The 15678-nt window shown below is 31.6% G+C and overlaps 1 long non-coding RNA gene across 2 annotated transcripts in view; it reads right to left on the bottom strand.

Moving 5' to 3' along the window:
- Positions 1 to 15678, bottom strand: part of LOC118182208 (uncharacterized) — a 244269-nt gene that overhangs the window by 27966 nt on the left and 200625 nt on the right. For both annotated transcript variants that reach the window (XR_004757023.2, XR_004757025.2), the window contains exon 4: positions 8036 to 8107. This is a non-coding gene — a long non-coding RNA (uncharacterized LOC118182208). The remainder of the gene's footprint in view (positions 1 to 8035; positions 8108 to 15678) is intronic.

The following is a 15678-nucleotide window of genomic DNA, read 5'->3' as shown; positions in this document are numbered from 1 at the left end:
CCGTGACGTAATCCTGTATAGTATCGACGCTTTCTTTAACGGGGTAAATGAATGTACTTTTGGTTTCCACAAACATCACATCCTAGCGATTAAGCAGTGAGTAGTCCCGTGGTACATTCTTAGTAGTCATTTTGGCCTTTTTATATCATTTATTAACTTCTGGTAAGTAGTTTCGGTTCTACAAAATGAAATCGGAAATATATTTTATACTTTGCCGGTTTGTCATTTGGCATTATATAGAATGCCTAGGAAATGTGTGAAATATGAATCGTTCCATACATTGCCGGCTAATTTTAGGCATTATATACAATGCCTAGGCATTCTATAGAATACCGGATTTCAAACTTTGCCGGTAACATATATTTCAATACATTATTAAGTATCGAAATATATGTTACCTCATTATGTATTATGATATGATGATCAGTTGTTTCTTGATGAGAACTGAAAGTCTTGGCATTATTATGTCTTGGCATTTATGTATCATTAAAATTTTAGTATAGTTTAGTTTTACAAATAAAAGTATTTCGGAAAACATGCACTTTAATCCTTTATTTAAGGGCTTGAATGATCCTTAAATGGAAATTTGCATCAAAATACAGTTTATTGAATAGTTATTTTGGCATGAAATGATGTTAATTATTTACGGTTAGATTAGGGTACTTGGTTAAAGCTTATCTGCCTAAGGAGACGAATGCCTTCTTGGAGAACGTTTCTAAGAAAAACTGGTATTTATTCACATTACGGATGGGAAACACCACAAAATTTTAAGTTGCAGCTAGTCCGTTCGACTAGGTTTGAAACCATCTCAAACTATTAATCGTAAGCGGCCTTAATCACTCGGCCACTGATGGATTAACTCTCTATGGAGGAAATTATATTCCGTACACTTCCTGTATTATTGCAAAAGCATTAGGGAACATTTCAGCGCTCATACAAAGTCTGTTAAAAGAAGTGTGAACATACAGCTTTCATTACTTTTTATACTCTGGGAAAGTTTATTCTCATCAAAGACAAGTTAACATTTTGGTTTAAAGCAAACCTGCTTTATATGTTAGTCATTACGTATCGCAGAAACATTTTAAAGGTTGTTGTGGAAGAAGATTTTCGCCTTTAACATTGCATTGAATTTAGAAAAGATATTTTTAACGTATTTTGCACATCATATATACTTTACGGGTAATTTCTTGCATGGCAATCGAAAATTATGATTCGTTTTGCTAAAAGTGTATAAATCATCGCAAGTTTAGCATTTTTCTGTGGTTTCCAAAGAAAAAAAATATATCTGTAATTACAAACCAATATCAAATATTTGAAAAATATAGAGATTTATAAGGTTGGAAGCTGCGGTTCAGTTCTTACGTAAAAATAGAATTGCGATGAATATTTAAGATGAACTTTATCATAATTTTCAAAGGTCTTAAAGAAATAAGCAATCGTGAATATTTCACAATGTTCAAAGAGAATTTTTTGAAGAACATCAGCGTATTATTTAAATCCCAAAATTTCTTTTTGATAAACACAGAAAAGAAACACGCCAAAGTAAATCATAAAATTACTCAAAGCAAGAACCTTGGATTTTTTCTAATTTTATGCTTCTCTTTGATGTCGAAAGCTTTATTAATAAGTGAAAATTGATACCAAAAGGGGGAAAAATATCAACACATTTAAGTTCCGTCAGTTGCGCTGTTGTTTATAAAAATTTTAAAACCTGAACTTCCAGAAAAATGTCACAAAGCGTAAAAAATATTTTAAATTTTGATCATATAAAATAAGGAAAGCATTTCCATGAAAAGAATTTATACTTAAATTGCGTTATAAAATGCTCCGCCTATGTTTTTCAGAAATTAAAACAAGAATTGCTTCATATCTCAAATTTGTTGAATTCAGTAAGTTTAAAGAAGAAATTAATAATACTTTTCTTCCTAAGTTTGGCTTTTATTAGAGCTGTGCCTTATTGCGTTGTACTCAGCCTGAAAATGGAAATAAGTTCACATTAGTGATGATAATAATTTATATTTAAATAAGTTCTGATATATAATTTTTGTAGCGAAATGTTATTTCGAAATTCTATTTGACCGTGTGTAGTACATTCATTTTTATTTATCGTATTTTCTTGTGATTCTGCGAGGACTAGACGATAACTAATTCGAAATGACGTTTTCTTCTCCATACATGTAATATTAAACAAAAGTTTAATGAATAACTTTATTGGAAGACACTAAAACACATCAGTGCTTTAATGGTATAACTACGTTTTAATCTATAACATGGTATCACTGCATTTTCATCTATAATCTGGTATCGTTGCGTTTTAATCTATAAGCTGGTATCATTGCGCTTTAATCTATAACTTGGGATCATTGCGCTTTAATCTATAACATGGTATCACTTCGTTTCAATCTATAACCAGATATCACTGAAATTTAATCTATAACCTAGTATCACATTAGTGTTTTAATCTATAAATCTTAGTCATAAGTGTGCATTTCCATTGTTTATGACTTAATTACATTTATGAGCGTGAAACGTATTTATGTTGTGTTTGTGCTTATGTGCTCGCTTCTGTAAAATATAGTTTCTCCATGAAGATTTGACGCTGGGGTGGAACTAGAGTGGATTATTTGGATTACTCGTAAGCTCGAGAGGGCTACTGCCTGAGAGGAGGAATGCCTTCGTGAAGGGCTTTTCAAGTGAAAATGACTCGGATTAACGTTAACACATTAAGAAACCCACTGTAGCTAGGATCGATCGACCTACTGGTAGCTGGATGTTCTAATCATTGAACAACTGAATCCCTCTTGCAGTAAGTCAGCGAGCTATCGATCTACTGGCAGTTAGAAGTTCTGCTCATTGAACTACTGAATCACTCTTACAGTAACAAAATTGTAACTCTTAACTTGCTGAATACGTGTAGGTCATTTGGGAGGCTACTGAGGTTTAAGTTAATTATGCGGTCATTTTAAAGAATCACGCCTTGATGCGCTTTGTGGGAGCCTTCTAAAAAGAAATAAATTTAATTGTATTTGAGATGTTGATGTATTTAATTATGGCAAAGCACACGAGGGCTATCTGCCTAAAGGGAGGGATGCCTTTCGTGGAGGACTTTCTAAGGGAAACTGGCTCGTATACACGTTACACATGGGGAAAACCACGAAAACGCCCATGCAGCCAGCCCGTTCGCGGGATTCGAACCTCAGACCGAACTACCAGTGTTCAGCGTCTTTACCGCTCGGCCGCTGGTGGGCCTAATTGTATTTGAGAAGCAGGTACAGAAAGCCACGTAAATCCAAATTAGCTAACTCATTTCTTTGTGAATCATATAAACTCCAATAGTTATTTTATAAATTATGCCGTTAAAGGACCAATATTTGTTATGACGTTAACGTTTGATTCTCAGATTAGGAAAAAAAAAAAATTTTTCTCGATTTGTAAATTAGAGAAGATTTATAACAGGCAAATGCCAAAAAATCTAGTTAGGAAGATATTTATTAAACAAATGTTACTGTAATGAAGTGTACGGCGCTATCTATCATTTTTTCCCAATAAGAGTTAGAGCTATTATGATATAATATTTAAAGAGGATATATATGAATTATCTTTCAGTTTCACCCATTGATGAACATGAAAAACAGAAAATATACTTAACAAGAAAATACACGACAAACAAATAGCTTATGATCAGACTACTTTTATTAATTCAGAAGTCAAACAACAAACTTTTATTAATAAGCAGCTGTATGAATTTGTTTTTATACTATTTTAAAATGCAGATTAAAGCTGCAAGTAATTACTCTGATATATTATAAACATTTTATAACACGAAAAAAAAATATCTATTGAAATTAAGCAAGTAAAATTATATTTTAAATTGATTGATTAAATCTAAATTATTATCTTAATTTTCATAGCAGTAAAATTTTCTGCTTTGTAAATTAATTTCGTGTCTGTATTCAGTACACTTGAGGAATGTATAAAATAGTTTAATCCTGTTTTAATTAATGCATCATATAATTCTTTTATTTGTACAGCTGATTATTTTACATCCTCCATGAAATGCAAGATGAATTTAATTTAATATGCATTGCATTGGATTAAAAAGGAGATATTGATAGAAACAGTGAAGCAATGAAGTGCAGTGAAGCGTGAATGATAGAAACATGCCTAAAAGTCTAATTAGCTTAGCCAAGAAAAAGCTAAATAAGACATGCTTATTCTGCGCATTTTCCTAATGAATATGTAATAGTCTGTTTATGATGTCAATCATTCATGCTGTTTACTCTTTTCAAGCCAATTTATGCATGAATTTAACAAGCCTATTTTCAAAAAATGAAACATTTAAAATTCAGAAGGATTGTCTGCATAATTTATAAGCAGGTTTTTTAATTCTTTCATTGGTGCTCCATTGTTTAGTTTCTAGATTTAAACACTAGTAGGAATTTTTACTTAGTACGGGTTTCCTGAAGTCGTCTTAAAAATAAGTTACTGTCACTATAATTATTGCTACTTTTACTTCAGAATTGTTTTATATCAAAGTGTTTCACTTCTCAAAAAGGAATAAGTATCCTAAATGGGTTATGTATGTTTATATTTTATATACATAATCCATTTAGGATACTTATATTTATATTTTATAAAAATGAATATAATCCATTTAGGATTCACAAAATAAGCAAATTTTAAACGAAAAGTAAGCATGAAAACTTGACATTTATTTTTAAATTTAAAAGTACAGTAGAATAATTGATTAAGGTAAAGCAACTGAGAGATATTTGCCTATGGGGAGAGATGCTTTCGAGGAGGAATTTTTAAGGAAAAATAGCTCGTATTCACGTTACGTATGCGGAAAACCTGAAAACTCTCCTGTCCCCAACCTATTCGCAGGTATACGAACCCAGATCGAATAACTAGAGCTACTAATATCTCAAAGGTGCAATAACGTTCTATATTTTATGGACAAAATGTAACTGATCATTTCGCAACATTTTCTTTTTATCTATCTGCATCAGGTTTTCAGCAAATTGACTCGGCTTACGACGCTTAAAACTGGATATACTAATGAAAATAAAATAATGGCGCCGAAATATTAACTTTGATTTTAAAAGTTTTGCATATTAATATTTTATTCGAATATTATTTTAATAATAGTGTTCAATAATAATTTCATTTATAAAATAAGAAAGTACATACATGTGCTTTTAAAATGATATATAGTATATATGTATTGATTATAGAATAAATAAATGTGGAAATGGTGAAATTTAATCGTTGTAATTAATTGATGATATTATGCAGATCCTCTTATACTTCTTTTAATGAAATTCGAGAAATAAACATATTCAGAGTATCACTTCTCAAAATTAGGAATAAACGAAATGGTTTAAGAATAGCATGCAGAACTATATGAAATAAAAGTGCTCGTTTAATTATGAAAAATATTAATATTATGCATCCACGTTCCAAATTATACTTACTGGAATAAGCAAAGAAACCATAATTTCGTACATTAGTCAAAATTAAAAAAAATATTAGAACTTAAATTAGATGTTATAAATATACTTACCTTTCTTGTCCAAGCGTCCGATGACTGACTGCGAAGTTCGAAAGCACTCTGTAACAGTCTGGTTAGACAAAACAAAAGTTAATACATATGTTTTGTCCAACTAGCCGTTACAGGGTGCTTTTATCTGAGTTGCAATAGACACTTCCCTTGCATCAGCTTCAGCACTTTGAATTGAGGAAAATTTCTAACTAAATATTTCCTGTCTGATCATTGAGAGATGGATTACAAATCGATTTTCACATATATGGATAAGCAGTGATATAAAAACAGAAATGCTTTGATTCCTATCTTATAACAATAGAGAATCAACATAAGAATTCTATCTTAAGCAATTTTGTATGTATATTATTCAAATTATACAATGCTTTGAAATGGTGGGGAAATAATTTAAGTTCACACACAAACGAGAACTAAAATTGGTTCACGCGCTACTGTTTGGATTCACTAACAAAACGCATTATGCAATTTCATCATTTCTTAAGCAGAACACGATTATGTCAATTTAAAAATTTCACAGGAAGGTAGCACTTAGAATTACAGAAGAAAAGCGTAATTCCAATCATAAAACTTTAAAGTTGATACTGTGATATAAACTCAGTTAAAAATTAAAGATTTTGGATAAGAAAATTTTACTTCTTATTTCAGGTTTCGTTAGACGTACAGAATATTATATTCAGTTAAAAATATGTTTATTATGCGTCTTAAATAAGTTACAATGTAATTGCATTATTTAAGAAATAGAAAGTTTTAAATGTTATTGAAATAAACACTAAGGACAAATTGGGGATATTTCACATGATGATAACACTAAAATATTGATAGATTAAACGTTACCGTAAACAATAAGAAAAATGCTTTATTTAATGGAAACTGTATTTAAATAATTAGGTTTTTTTTAACCCACATCACACTAAACATTGAAAAAATTAAAATTTGTTCATAAATTCTTAAACATATATTTCCCTACGCTTATGTACACATATGAAACCAAAGCATTTACCAAATTTTTATTAGTTTGATCAATAGAGCCTGTCCTAAAAGTGGGACAATGGTATTATCCACTGCTAATCATTCTTACGTAAGTGGAATGGGGGAGAAAATATCTTAAGTATAGTCTAACGTTACATTTTTTACAGATAATTGCTGGTTTTGCTGGGCAGATCTTTAACTGGCATCTTCTTTGTCTATTTTCTGGGATTTTCACAATAACATGTTAATTTTGGAGCTTTAGAAAAATTTCATTAATTTGTTGAACACCCAGTTTTCTACAAAATTGATTTCCTAGAATAGAAAGCCCCAAATAAGCAAATAGTATGGGTTTTCGAAAATCAAACAGGCTCATACTATCATCATTAAATAAGTGTTTGAGCTTCCCTGAAGCAACCAATGCTGTCTCATGAGGAAAAGCTTTCGGAATACGTTCGAACTTGGGTTCACACTTTACCCATTTGGAATTTACATCATGTTCTTCATTGTTATTTGAAACTAAAATTTCAATAGTGCCCGCAAACTCTTCAAGACTCACATATTATTTCTTCCATACCTCTTGCAGATGAATCATTAATTCCCTCTGTGTCACTCAGTGCATCGGGATCCGGAGAAAAAATCACTATTTCATTGTTTATGGTGATTGAATCACTGTCAGCCGAAGTCCACAAAAAATCCAAGGCTTCCTACGCAGTTATAAATTCATGCGACATAGTACTAACATCAAACTAATTTTCCAAAAGAAAACGGAAAATTCAAGCATGTAAAAACGAGAGAAATTTAGTCTACTTCGCTGAATTTCAGAATACAAACTGACTTCATGAGTCAGTGTTTGAAACATTTAATCAACCTCCTCTCCCACACTTCATATACTTGTCTGTCAATTGACGTGCACCTGCCAGCTAGACTAAAGTGCCTGGCTTAGCTGCAGAATAGTAATATTTGGAATGTAACAGAGGAAGAAATGATTATCTACATTACAAACTGATGGAAATTATGTAGTAGTGGATTTTACCGTCGGCCTAATTTTAAGACAGTTAAAAGTGCAAGGAAAATTTATCTTTTAGGCAAATGTTTTGACAAAGTTTTTTACTGGGATAAAAGTATAGAATATTATCTCAACAAATTTATATGTACGTTTTTCTTGGAGCTCAAAACTTTAAAAAACTTATGCATTGAATACATCAGCAAAAATATCTGCGAAAATCTACATTAAAAAAAAATAAAAATTATCTAAATTAATTCTAACTTGCGATAAAGACAAATCTATAGTTAAAGACTCATAAAAAATAAATCAACTTTAACTTGAACTAATTTCAAAGATTTTATACAAAGATCATTTATGTGTGCTCTCCTATTTTAGGGCGATGAGAAAATATGAGCTAATGACAAAGACAAAATTATTTTTCCACCAGCACATCGATAGTGAAGAGTTTTCAAAAGTATGACTTATAAATTAATCGCAATGTTATTAAAAATATTTACCTTCTTTTTCAAGGTTTATTGTCCCGGCTTCATAACAAGCTGCTCCTGATGCGCGAAAATAACTCCAGAAAGCTAAAAAAAGAAATACAACGAAACTATTATTCACGTTAATAGTCTTAATTAATGAGTTATTATTCAACTTATTAGTTATTTTTCAACTTACTAGTAAACTTATTAGTTATTATTATTCAAAGCTGAGTTCTATAGAATAACTACTTTTTAGGAAATCATTTGTAATGTTATAGTAATATGAAAATTAATTAAAAGAAATTATTGATAAGTAAGTTAATCTCTTCAACCAGATTTATTTTCGTAACATTAAGATAACATGAAAGTTAACATAATCTTTCAAACAAAGTCTTAATATAGACACATGTTCTAGCTTTGAAGAGTATTACAGCTATTTCTATGGAATAAAAATATCCCCCGAAAAAGATTTTGAGAGGAAGGTATTCGCTAGAGAATCCAGTATTCCTAATTAATACTCCGACTAATAATTTGCTAATATTAGAGAGATTTCAACGCCAAAAAGCTTTTTTCAAACTACAAATATAGTATGAGGTTTCGAAGCTAAGGTGAACTGTAACAGGTGAATAAGGCTTGCCAAAATTTAGAAAATGAGAAACGAGACACAGATACCGTCTCACTCAAAGAAAACCCAAGTCTGGCCATCATCTCCTCGATTTTTCCCCAAATGATACACATTTGTTTTGATTAGAAAGCTATCAAAACAAGCTTCTATTCCGAAGCCGCCGGCAGACTGGTAAGAATACGACTACCGTGCCCTAGAAACTAATTTATGTACATATCCCGACCGAAGCCTGTCAAGTTATAAACCAAGCCAGCGCTCCTCGCCCTAGGGAATTCAGAAATGAAGCTGTGGTGGCTGACTAAATAACCGGTGCGACTGCTCGCAATATCTGACCAGGGTATGAGCAAAATCGTCAATAGAAAGATTATAATTGACGAAAGAAAGATTGTGTTTCAGTGGTTTGAGTGACAATAATGGATTTGTTCCAGATATGATAGCTAGTTAAGGTTACTTAAGATACTTTAAATTTTTTCTCAAGATTTTGGTTTTACAGTGCATAATTTTCTACTATATTTCGTTTTATACTTTAGAAGAAGCGTGCTCAGTAGCAGATGCATCAATAATAAATGGTTATTTATTTGCGAAATGAATTGCAATAATTCTGTGCACGATTTAGGGAGAATTTGAATATAGAGATTTAAATGAAGAAAGAAATTATGAAAAACCAATGACGAGAAACGAAAAAAACAAAAGAATTCTTATATCTATTTTACGAGAATTTCTATTTTTGTAAACACTGCTAACAAGAAAAATCAAAATGTTACAGATTTATAGCCCATTATTAAGTTCAAATGTAAAACGACATGCATCCCTAATTAACATTAAATGTAAGAGTTTCACAAAATGGCAAAGAGATATATCACGAGGCAAAGCTTCCGAGAAAATGAGGAGGATATCATTGTGCATTTTCGTATTCTTTGTAAGATATTGTCATACCTGAAATATGGAAACCCCAAATTACTTTTCTCATTGAAATTACTTTCGGATGCAAATGTGAAATCATATCTAACTGAAGTACGAACAGATGAGGAGACATTTTCTTGATATGTGTAATTAAATAGCTATATATGTATCAAGAAATTAATGGATTCAACGCCAACACTCACCATTATTTCATAAAGCCAACTTAGACAAAATTGTAGTTACTAGTTGATAGACTGCGAACTTGACTTGAAAATATGAATGAAATTTTTAAGAATGTTAATAATAAGTTAATTCTTGCCAGAGCTCAGATTTTATGATAGTGTTTGCAGTTTATTACAGTTAAATATTTTACGCAACACATTAAGCAGAATTGAATAAAAGTTTAGAAATGTAATTATAATTACAAGCTGAGACAAAGCAAAATCACGGATTTTTAAGATTTGAAAACTTAGGAAGCTGATTCTAATATAATTCCACCAAACTAACTAGTAGCTTTAAAAGAACAGTATATGACTATAGGTAATGAATTATCATGCCAATAATTTAATAAACGAAGTTTTCATCTAAAAATAAAAAAAATAAGAAAGAATTTTTTACCTTGCCTCAGTTCAGAAATAAAATATTCTTACATAGGATAAGAAACGAGCAATACGGGTTTGATTCTATCCATATCCAGAGTAGAAAACAACTATATATGTCTTTTTTAGCCTTGTAACTTGAAGTCCTTTAGTCTTCTTTCGAATGCTCGCAATACTAGATCTACTCGTCAAAACGGAGGTTCAATTGATCTTCCACACAACCAAGGGAATACTGTCTTGTTTCTATCAGAAGCTGTATATTGCCCTAGTGTGGAATTTCCTTCCAGGACCATTTTTAGTTTGACATATCTTTGACCCTTTTTGATGAAGATCAGTGAGAAAATATTCGATCTCTTTCCGTTTTTATTTTCAAACGTTTTTGCTTTTGAATGATAAACTAGAACAAATTCCCTTAGTCTGTGTTTTCCATCTGTTTCAGAAAAAGGCAGAATAAGTTTAAATATCCAGGAAATTAACTGTAAGTTTTTGTTTTCAATGCGAAATATCTAGCTCTGGCAGCTGCTTAAAGCTCATTCCTAAATTTATAACAACACAGGCGAAGCTAATGAAGATTGTGCTATCTTTTAAAGAGGATGCATAAATGACTGATTTTCTCCTCCATTGTCTTTTAATAAGATGGCATTAATGAAATAAACAAAAACTTAAAGAAGAAACTAACGTAGTCTATATTACTGTATTTGCATCAAAAGTTTTCTATTAATAGAATTCATCCCGGATTTTGAAAGCACTATTTGATATCTATAAGGTATCTAGCATCCTGAACATATAAACATCGTTCATCCAGTGGCATAAAACTGGCATAAAGTCACTAGAATACCTAAGAAGATTGAACATAAAATAAGAACTTAGAAATTAATTTCTACTACATGGCGATTTTTGCTATCTTAATATAAAATCTAAATGAAAAGTTTTTCTAGAGGTTGCAAGATCATTTGCTTTCTGTGTATACGGCTTCATATACGTAAAGCTAGGAGAGCAGGACTAGAAAAAAAGGGAATTTTTCTAGAAATAGTGTGTCATAACTCAGAAAATATTTTAACTGGCTCTATGATTTTCCAACTCTTCCATTAGAAAAATGCTTTTGTAAAAGAAATAATCAATATGAGATTATAAACTATTAAAAACTAGAAATAATCAATATGATTAAAACTATTATAAACTATCCAGAGGTAGTGAAAGGGCAAGAGAAGCACTGATCTGTTAAATTCAGGTGAAATATTTTTAACGGAATCCCATTTTTCAGTGGGATTATTAAGCTCTCCATAGCATAAAGTAATTTTGGATGCCGAATGTAACTAATTTACAGAGTCACGAAACCTCTAGATAATCGCCTTCTTCCGTGGTAATCAAAATTGTAATTCATGAGTTGTCTAATTATCTTACAAGGGCAAAAATTCATACTGTGAAATGAAATAGATTGCTTAAAAATTTACTTATGTGTTTGAATTATGTTTTTCTATTCATTGTATTTTATTAATGCTTAATACTGATTACGATGACGTAGAAAAGGTATATGCGGCATTAAATATTTTCTGATTGTAGGAGATTTACAATGCTTTATCAGTTAGACGTTTAAGCAAAAGCATTGAGATAATTATTGTGTGCATAATTTTGTTTTACTTTACTGAAGCTAATTATATTTTTGTGAATTCTCTCCTGACTCTGGCAGGAGTTGGCAATAAAAAAATTCCAACATTAAGATTAAAAAAAATTCAAGCATTAATTCGGTTATTTTCATAAGCTCATTAGAAGCGGCAGCCTCTGTCTACGTAAGAAATTCTGTGAAAATTAATTTGTGGCAAATATAAGAGTTTTCATATTCATTTAGAAAATCTACTCCATGAATTCAGATGACAAAAAATGCCAGTAAAGAGTATCTAAAATAAGAATTAAAGAGTTTAAATAGAAGATTTATCTCGAAGATTCATAACTAAAAAGCGTGTGCTTACGTTAAAAAGCTGTGATATTTGCAAATAGGGTCATGAATGAAATATTTGTATAGTAGTTACATTTCTCAAGAAACATTTTAGTTTTAAGCTACAAGGTATTAATAGTTCACAGAATTTCTACTAAATACAATAAGCTAGGGATAAGAGACTACTTTTATCTATTATTTTTGCCTCACTGCATGAACAAAGTAAATAAAAAAATAAAGCTCTGTCCCGCAAAAAAACTATCTCTGTTTTTTTTCTTTTGGTTTATGCATGTTGTATTTTGTATTTATTTCAAGGTCTGTATTCCTGTTTTTGAAATATAACTTGCTTTAAGACACTTTCGCTCAATTAATCATCAAACAATTTCTTCAGAATACATATATATATATATAAAAGCAAAGCCATCGTATTTTTTATGTTATATATATATATATATAAATATATATGTATAAATATATATGTATAATATAAAAAAATACGATGGCTTTGCTTTTCGCGAACACGCAATGTGTGTGGTGTCTCTCTCTTCATGAGTCATAAATTCAAAGATCGTTTCGTTTCAGGAGTCAAGGTTGGGAGAGCATTAGAATTTCAAATCAAAATTTCAAGAGTTCACGGAACATAGAAATAACATTTATTAACGATAAACTTATATTAATTCCGCTTATAGCGGCCATGAAACATAATCAAGCATCAAATAAATATGACATGCGTCATTCTTCATGTTCAAGCGTCAAGTGATATATTTTTCATCGGCGCGCATCAAGAGCGCCACCTATCTACCAAAAAGACGGAACATACTCCGCCCCGATGAACATTGGTTCATTACAACATTATTATAAAGATCTTCAATTTTAAATTTAAACAAGTTTTCCAAAAGTTCAACAGTATATCATATAAAATAAAAATGCATAATGACAAATTTAAATTGAATAACAACATTAAATTTAGCACAAAATTTTACAAATAAAACATACTTACAATCTCTAGAAGGAAAACAAAATAATGAAACTGCTAAATTACCATAATCCACAATTGTGGTCCATTCTCTGAATCTGAAACATAATTGAATTAATAATAATAATAAAGACACAAATTATGAATATACAATTAATGGTTTTTTTTTGTTTTAGAGTCTTATTCACTCAATGGTAAGCGGGAAAGTTTATGTATAGGACGCTTCATTTCGCCCAATAAAGTTTTTAGTTTCACAACACGAACTTTTCCATCAGCACCAGGATATAGTTCAATTACTCGTCCAAATCGCCACTTTAATGGAGGCAAATTTTCGTCCTTTATCAAGACTAAGTCATTGAGGGCTAAATTTGGTTTATCCCTCAACCATTTGGTACGCCCTTGTAATTGTGAAAGATAATCTCTAGACCAACGTTTCCAAAAGCTCTGGAAAAATTTGCTGTGTCAATTTCCATCTTTCAGCAGGGGTTAGCATATTATTTGTAAGATCAAGTTCAGGAATTGCTGTTAATGTAGTCCCAATTAGGAAATGTCCAGGTGTTAAAGGATTAAAATCTTCAGGGTCAGATGAGATGGAAACTATTGGCCTGGAATTCAAACACGCCTCGATCTGTGTAATTAAGGTGTGAAATTCTTCGTATGTCAGAACCTGGGTACCAATAGTCCGCTTTAAGTGAATCTTCATTTGTTTCACTCCAGCCTCCCAAAGGCCTCCCAAAGGCCACTCCAGCCTCCCAAAGTGAGGGGCAGCAGGAGGATTGAAGATCCATTGAATATTTTCACCGCTCAGGTAGTTTTGAAATGCTTCGTCAGAGGAAAGTGTAGCTATGTATCTTCTTAATTCTCGATCAGCCCCAACAAAGTTGGTTCCTCTATCGGAAAAGATTTCCTGGGGATTTCCTCTGCGTGACACAAATCTTTTCAGAGATGCTAGGAATGCTTCAGTTGTTAGATCACTGACCACTTCTAGGTGAATGGCCTTTGTGGTGAAGCATATGTAAAGGCAAACGTAACATTTATATCTCATTCCTCCTCTTCCTTTCCTAACTTTAATTAAAAAGGGGCCTGCAAAATCTAGTCCTGTATTCGAGAATGTTCTATCCGGCAATACGCGAGAAGCAGGTAGGTCGCCCATTATCTGACTGGATATGCTTGTTCGATTTTTAAAACATTTTATACATTTCCAAATTATTTTTCTTACAATTTCTCGGCCATTAACGATCCAATATTTCTGTCGCAGAGCAGATAATGTTAATGTGGCTCCTCCGTGAAGGTTCACTTCGTGAAAGTGTTTGACTATCAATTCAGTAGCTTGGTGACTTTTGGGAAGAATGATTGGATACTTTGTGTTTTCTGAAAGATTCGAGTTACAGAGTCTACCACCGACTCTAAGGATTTCTTCTCTATCAAGAAAAGGATTTAATTTCAGGATTTTACTGCTGAGATTCAATTTCTTCCCTGCTTTCAAAAGTCTAATTTCTTCTCTAAATTCGGAATTTTGCATGATTTTAAAAATCAAATTGCTTGCCTTATCCAATTCTTGAACTGTTAAAAAACCCTTGAGTTTTAAAGATGTAGGTTTAATATTGTGGCAGAATCTTAAACACCATGCAGTTACGCGTTTCAATTTTTTCCAGGATGAAAACCTGGATATCAATTCAAATTCAACCTCTTGGCTAATAACAGAATATACATTAGTTTGACGCTGTTCTACCTGTACCTCTTCTACCATAGGCTCAATCAAAGGATCAAAAGATGATGAAGGTACATTTTTCTCTTTTAACCACACTGGTCCATTAAACCAAAGTTTATTTTCCACTAGATCAGAAGCTCTTAATCCACGTGAAACTATGTCAGCCGGATTGTCATTTCCCTTACAGTATTTCCATTGCGTAGGTGATACAACATCTTGTATTTCACGTACACAATTAGCAACAAAGGGTTTCCATTTATCAGCGGTACCCCTTATCCAGTGAAGAACAATTTTAGAGTCACTAAAACAAAATACATTATCTTCTTGGATATTAAATAATTCCCTTAAATATTTAACTATTCTTGCGGCAATAATGGCTCCCATAAGTTCTAAACGAGGCAAGGTTAATTTTTTAAGTGGGGATACACGGCTCTTTGAAAGCACAAAAGACGTACAGCAAGAATCAGGATCACGAAAATATGCAACAGCTCCATATCCCTTGAGGCTGGCGTCACAAAAGACAAATAGCTCTATTTTATCGAAATTTACATATTCATCATTTAATATGTATTTTCTAGGAATACACAAGTTGAGAATAACTTCAATTTCAAAGTACCAAGTTTTAAATTTTTCACTCAAATAGCTGGGCAAAATTGTGTCCCATTCAATACCCAATTCCCATAACTCTTGTAATAAGAATTTTATTCTGATAACAAAAGGTGCAATGAAGCCAACTGGGTCATAAATTTTTGCCACAATCTGTAATACCTTTCGCTTTGTAACGTGTTTCCAGTCAACTGGTTGTAAAAGTTTTTGTACATCTAATTTCAATGTGTCCTCATCCAAATCCCAAATTATTCCCAACACCTTTAACGTTTTCTTATCCAGATTATCTTCCTTATTAATTAAACCAATATCTTGCCAAT

This window comes from Stegodyphus dumicola, chromosome X2 (genome assembly GCF_044657685.1).
Source record: "Stegodyphus dumicola isolate Sdum_Otavi_A_Nest chromosome X2, ASM4465768v1".
Classification (NCBI taxonomy): domain Eukaryota; kingdom Metazoa; phylum Arthropoda; class Arachnida; order Araneae; family Eresidae; genus Stegodyphus; species Stegodyphus dumicola.
This window is presented reverse-complemented; position numbering and strand designations above follow the sequence as displayed.